This window comes from Mustela lutreola, chromosome 16, assembly GCF_030435805.1.
Source record: "Mustela lutreola isolate mMusLut2 chromosome 16, mMusLut2.pri, whole genome shotgun sequence".
Lineage (NCBI taxonomy): Eukaryota > Metazoa > Chordata > Mammalia > Carnivora > Mustelidae > Mustela > Mustela lutreola.
In genome coordinates, this window is record NC_081305.1 from 19,025,648 (window position 1) to 19,032,481 (window position 6,834).

Here is a 6,834-nt window from a genome sequence, read left to right on the forward strand (position 1 = left end):
GCTTCCTGCACCTCAGCTGCACTGTCGCACCACTGCATGACTGTGCACAAGACGCTCTAATGCCCGGAGCCTTGCTTTCGCCATCTGTACAATGCGAGCACTAGCATCTACCTGTCAGGGTGGCTTTCAGGCCTGAATTCCGAAGTAGTTGCAAAAAACACTAGCTAACAGTGAACCCAAACGTGGACGAATACTCTGTCACAGGAGTCTGCTTCACCGAGTCGTCGAGTTACCACTTTTATTCCTTAACACCCCGTCATGCCAGCTCATAGGGCGGTGAGAGATGGAGCCAGGATGTGAACGGAGGCTGCCTTTCACCCCAAATACTGCTCTCCACACTGCACCGCCTCCCTCTCGCTGGGGACCCTCGCGTGTAATGATGATAAGCAGCTGTCCATGCTTAGCTTTCGGAGATGCTGTCTCATTTGGTTTTCATATTATTCCCAGGACATAGGAATTACTGCCCCCAATTCCCAGAGGGAGAAACTGAGGCACGGAGACAAACAACTCAGAAGTGGCAGGTCTAGAACCCTTACCTAGCTCTTTTTCTGAATCCTGGGCTCCTTCCTCACCCAAACTCAGAGGGGCCTGAGGGATTTTTCTATCTGAAAAGCCTCATTTATTTGGATCTTTCACCTTTTGTGTTAGAAATTTGGCCTCCAAGATGCAGGCCAAGAGGAAGGGTTTTGTCGATGATTGTTTCTCCCCCTACTGCTGTTGGAGAGGAAGTCAGCGTGCCCACAGCTGGAAGCAGAATTGCCCTTGGCCACACCTCTGGAGGTGGGTCTGAGCTGCAGCCGGGGTCAGGCTTCCTTTAGCTCTTCACCTTGCTATAAGCTGTTTATCTTCACCAAGTTTTCGGAGGGATCAGAATGCTGCCAGGTAGATTTGGGGTATGACTGATGAGCAGAGGATCTGAGGAGTTTGGAAGTGACTTCTCTGCTCAGAAAGTCTCAGCTTAGGAGCCCTGGGAACTTGCCTGACAACAGCCTTCAGGGGCAAGGGGACCTGCTTGGCAGCTCCACACAGAGGCCAGATGCCTGGCCTGGTCCCTGTCATGCAGGGTTTGTGATGCGGCCCCACCCCTGGAGCCCTGCTAGAGGGGAGCCAATGCAGTCTGTACCCCCACGGGGAAGGATACTAACCGTTTGGTAAAAAATACCCAGTTTTAAATTGTGTGGTGTGCTGATGGAGGAGAGTGAGAAGCTGGAGGTGGGGGCCAGAAGACCCTAGAATGTTCTGAGGGTCTCAGTCCAGGTGGGAGTCTTACTTTTCTCTGACCTACTGTGGGACATCAGGCAAACATCCCTTTGGTCCCTTTCTATTTGTGGCCTCCATCTGTCACTGAGGTTTGGTCTCGAAGGCGCTGTGAAATCTACTCAGCTCTGTGAGTTTAAAAAAGACTCGGGGGACACAGAGGGAGACAAAGGGAGGGGAAAGGAAGAGCTAGAGCTGCTCCTTTTGTAGCTACAAAGACCCTAGGAAGCCTGGACCCCGCTGGGAGCCTCTCAGTGGGATGGCCTGGCAGGTGACCCTGGGCTAGCCCTGTCCCCAGTACCAGCAGCCCCCTGCTCCTTGACCTGACCAGAGCAATGCTCAAGCCTGAGGCTTTAGGGGCTGAGTCTAGGCCTGAAGGGGTTATCAGGCAGGGTGGAGGGCCCTTTGGGGTGGGGCAGAGGAAGCTTGCGGGTCAGGAATACACATGGATGCACAACACCATCAACGGAGTCTTTGTAAGTACACACCCCTGTCCCCACTCACCCACCCTCCCCAAAGAGTAGCCCCTCTGCTCTCATGCAGTACACCCCCTCCAGCCGGGACAAGATTGGGCAGCTGAACCCAGCCCCAGGCAAAGCATCAGAGGGCGGACAGGACGATCATTCCTAGCCCAACCTCCCACAGGCTCTGGACTCTAGCCCAGGCGCCCTGGGTCAGGGATTTGGGGCCAGGCTTTGGGAGGAAAGGCCCAGAACATGTGGGGGCTGTGCCTATTGGAAGGGCAAGTGCTGGAGCCCTTGCTCCCTGTGTGGCCCTGGATGGCTCTTCTCACTGCTTCCCACGCCACCACCTTGAGCCTCAGTCTGGGACAGAGATTGGAGCCAGTGATCCCTGGATTCCCATATTGTCCACTGGATGCCCAGCATTTGCAGCTGGGCCTTGGCAGCTGTTAGGTACTGGGAGGATGAAGGGTGAAGCCCTAGGAGCCTCGGGATGGGGTGTGTTGGGGGACAGGATTGAGCAGCTGTGAACTGACCCCTTTGGGCTTTCTCCTTGTTTGTGCTTAATTCAGGCTAGGGACCAGCTCCTGTGGGTCCCAGACCTAATCTCCTTCCTGTAGGGTTTTGCTGACAGCTTCCCTCTCTCCACTCCCCTTCGTGCTGACTGTGCTACTCCCCTGCTGACCACTCCTCCCTGGCTCCTCCACCCCACACCTTGCAGGATGAAGCCTAGTTCCTGAGCCTGGTTTCAGGGCCCAGCATGGCATAGCCCCTGCCCATCCTGCTGGCTCTCGTCTTCTCTGTCTCCGTGCCCCTTCCAGCCATGGGGAGAGCTAGACATTTCTGGAACACATGTGGCTCTTCCTCTCTCCAGCAGGCCCTTTGCACAGGCTGTTCCCTCTGTATGGAATGCTCTTTGCTGTGTTCCCTGGGTGAATGCTCTACTTCTTTCCAAGCCCCAGGCTGCCTCTTTGATGAGGTCTCTTTGACTCCTGCCCCTAGCACAGCCTCTGCCTCCTGGCCTGAGTGTCTCCGACCTGGTGGGTTCTGGACTGGTCTCCACTTTGACCCAGCATCATGCTACATGAACTCAAGGCCCTGGACGTTGAGGTGTCAGTGTCCCCACTGCTCCCTGTCAGCCTGCCTTGGTCTCCAGTTCTGGTCTTGTCACGCTTTCCTCCTCACTGACAGGATTTAAAACACAAATTCGCATACTTAAAGGCAAGACCTTGGGTGGTCAGAGCAGGTGCAACCCTTGGTATAGCTCAAAAGAATCTCCTCCCCAAATAGCATCGCTAGTGGCCCATCATATTAGACATACCACCAGTAGGATTTTGATTCTTTGAGGACAAGTTTCTTTGTGTCCTCTGATGAACATTCCCTATGCAAGAAACCTTTTATGTAGACCTGGCCAGACAGAGCTCACAGGCTGTCACCCCTTTCCATATCCATGGCACACATCACTGATTACAGTATTACAGTATGTATTCCTACTGAACTTGAACTCAGTCCCTGAATCTTCAGTAAAATCTTATAAGTAGATACTAGCAATTCACCAGACTTCGTCTGTGATTTCAAACAATTTTGTGCTGGGTTTCTGGGCTCTAGGATTATCCAGTCTCCCCCCCATCTTCTAATGGGGGCAGCTCCAAGTTTCAAGGAGACAACACCCCTTACCCCCCAGCAGGGAGGTTTTTCCAGTCATCTTTGGGCTTCCTGACTTTGACTGAGGCTCTGAGACAATCATTGGGAGCAACAGAATGAGCCTCACATGCTTGCCTATTTGTACTGGCCGAGCTGCCCAAGAGCTGTGTAGCCTTAGGCCCATTCCTTGCCTCTCTGAGCCCCAGATCCCTCATCTGTAAAGGAGGCAACAGTAGCTGCCTCCTTGGTCAGGAGGATTAAATGAGATCATCGGTGTGAAGCCTGGTATACAGTAGGTGCTCAGTAGGTATGCAGTTGTCTTGACTCTTTCCTACCCACCCACTCCAGCCTGATGGCAGTGGGCCTGGCTGGCCAACTCACACCTGACCTCACTTCCTGGTTCTTCCCTGGGCCCACCTCCTATACCCCTCTGTTCCTCTCCAGAAGGAAATCTCATTCACTGCCTGCCTGGCCCTGGGCTCCATGTTTCCCCTCCTCCCAATATCTGTGCCTGCCAGGATCTGACGGTTACTGTGACCCAAGACAGATAATCTGGAAGTCCCTGAATGAGTTTAGGGACCATTTGGTCCATCCCCTGCCCTAGAGAGAATAGAAGACTGAAGGTCAGAGAGCAGACTTAAGACCTCTCAGTATTCCTCCTCTAGGAAGCCTTCTGGGATTTTTCCACCCAGTATCGGTTTGGACTTGGGTTAGGATGGACTTTTTAGAATCTCTAGCCAGAACCCAAGCTCCCCAGGGCAGGACCTGGCTCCTAGAACATTCCTTCCAGCATCATTTGGCTCCTGACTTATTCTCATGGCTTCTTCTGTGGCTTAAACTGTCAGGTTCAACCCTCCCTGACTTTTCCCCTCTCCGAGCTTCACTGTGGAGTGTGGTGGGGCTACAGGGTCAGAAAGAGGCGGCCTCACTCCTAGTTTGCTCCCGTCTCATGCTCACTGTGTAACCTGGGACTGCCTGCTTGGTCTCTTTCAGCAACCGCGGTCCCCTCTGTCAAACGGGAATTCTTTTAGTAGCTTCAGGAATGGTGGGGAAGGGGCTGGTGGGGAGAGGTGCTGGAAGTAACTGGGGTGGATCCCCGTAGGCAAGAAGCCCAAGATTGTTCTAGAGTGAGTGGCTGCCGTGTTCACCTTATGTCCCCAAGGCAGCAGCAGAGCTGTGAGTCAGCCAGCTCTGGAAGAAAATACATGTGGCCCCTCTGGTTTCCTGCCCCCACGTCCGGCCCTTGTTTCGCAGCACAATTGGTCAGGTTGAAACTGCAGGGTGGGCAGCTTAACCCCTGCCAGGCCAGCGGATGCCTCCTCTACTGCCTTACCATGGTAAGCAGCAATCGGCAGGGCTGCCTGGGCCCCTTGGGGATCACCTGCTGCCCCCCAGACTGGGGCCTAAGATGGCAGGTCTCTGCTACTCCCCACCACCTGAAGGGGAGCCAGAGTTCCTGGTCCTGGCATTCATGGCCATCACTGTCGCCAGCCTTCCTGGCACTTCCTGCTCCAAAAAACCCTGTGGCCACAGCAGCCTTCCTAAACCCGCTGAGTTGCCCAGGCTTCCTGCCTCCCCCAGAGTGCCCTTCTTCTCTTGTGGGGTCCTGTCTGTCCCCTTCACACAGCAGCATCGTCCACAGGCTGGGGAACAAGCTCGGCCGGAGAGCTTGCCAGGGGAAGAGCGGAGCCCACAGCCTCTCATGTGCACCGCAGCCCCACCCCCCCACCTGCTGGGGACTGACTGACCTCAGGGATCAAAAACTCGATGACATTCACAGCTCTGGGGTAACGGCTACATTCAGCTGTGATTTCCTGATGACCCCCTTCCGTGAGCCATTCCTGGGTGTGGACACGGCCTCCTATAATTGACTCATGAAAAGGCTGCTTTCCTCTGGTTTATAGATGAGAAACCTGAGACATGGAAGAAATCCTTGGTGCTAGAAAGAGTCTGGGCTTTGGGGTGCCGGTCCTGGTTCAGATCCTCACTCCCGATCTTACTTTGCCCTGTCCGAGTGGCCTCCCCTAGGAGCAGAGAAAGGATGCATCTAAACTTATGGGTTCGTTGGCAGTGGTAGAATCATGAGCTCCATCTTTAGAACCTTTTAACCTTACCACCTCCAGTTCCCGTAATGGCTGGCGCCATGAGTCCCTGTCTCCATTGTTCCAGCGAGAACATGTAGGTTTAGAGGTGCTGAATAATCTTCCCAAAGCAACATGGGAAGGAGGGGTAGATCTGGGGATCTCACCTTAAACTGCCTGCCTTTAAGTCTTTTGGGGGGCTTCCCTGAGATATGAGGGCTGTGGGATCCCAACCCTGGGGCATATGACTGTAGCTCGCATGGCTCTAACCTGGCCCCCGCGGTGTCCAAGGCAGGGAGGAGAGGGGAGGGATCCATAGGCAGGGCCTCAGGTGCTGAGGGCCGGTCCTCAGCATGCCTATTCTAAAAATGGGGGCAGTGGCTAACAGAGCCCTGGGCTCAGGGCTCCCCTTCTGGGGCTCCTCAGAGCCCAAGGCCAGCACAGAACTTGGGCAGGAGGGATGATGTCAGGCCTCGGTAAGCCCTCTCCCATGGGGGAGGGCCTCACAAGGGGAGGCTAGGCCTGGTGCCCATCCTCTGCCTCTGATGGCAACTCAGACAGACTCCCGCCCTCTCCGATCATGGCGCCGTGGAAGCCAGTGGGCCTTCAAGTCACATGGAGTTGGAGAGTCTCCCTGTGGGAGAGCACGGCCTTCTCCCCAGTCCTGAGAAGGCCCATTTGTGCCTGTGCCGCCAACACGAGGCGCACTCTCCTGGCCCTGCTCTGAGCCTGGAGGAGACCTGGTCTGTCCCCAAGGAATGACTCTCCCCTGGGACCCCGACAACAACCGCACTATACACGGGGAAGCCGAGCACCCTCTCTCAGTTTGGTTTAGGGTGAAGTGGGGTGCGGGCTTGCGTCACTCACTGTGCTCGTGGGCTGAGAGGTGTCCTCCTTCCGTCCGACCGTCCTTCTGGGGCTGAGCTGCTGTGGAGTGTGTGAAGCTCTGCCGGTAGCCTTTGGAGGAGAGCCACACCCCGCCGACTAGGGAGGCCTGGCTGCCGCCCCTTCAGGTTTTCCAGCTGGCCCTGGCCCACTTCCCCCTGGGATGGTTTCCTGTTATTGTTCCTTTGTGAGGGCCGGGCTGGCTGTAGATAGGCAGGCTCTGTGGTGGGCGGTTGCCTGGGCCCGGCCAGGCTCTCCCCACAGAGGCCTAGGCCTGGATCTGGCCCGGGATGCTCACCTCAGACCCTGGCCCCAGGCCTCAGCTCTGGGGCCCAGGCCCAGCACCCGCCAAGGTCCTTAGTTCATCCTCCTCGTAATGCTCAGGGCAGGTGTCATCACCCCATTCTATAGCTCAGGGCACTGAGACTCTGAGTTTAAGGGGCTTATCTACCCAGCTGGGGTGTCCAGAGCCAAAAATCCAGCCTGGGTCAGCTTGGGCTTAGACC

At 55.6% G+C, this 6,834-nt stretch overlaps 1 protein-coding gene across 1 annotated transcript in view; it reads right to left on the bottom strand.

Moving 5' to 3' along the window:
* Positions 1 to 6,472, bottom strand: part of CDH5 (cadherin 5) — a 30,984-nt gene extending 24,512 nt beyond the window's left edge. The window contains exon 1 of the mRNA XM_059151388.1: positions 6,311 to 6,472. The gene's annotated coding sequence lies outside the window, so the exon portion shown is untranslated. The remainder of the gene's footprint in view (positions 1 to 6,310) is intronic.
* Between the last annotated feature and the right edge of the window lie 362 nt (positions 6,473 to 6,834).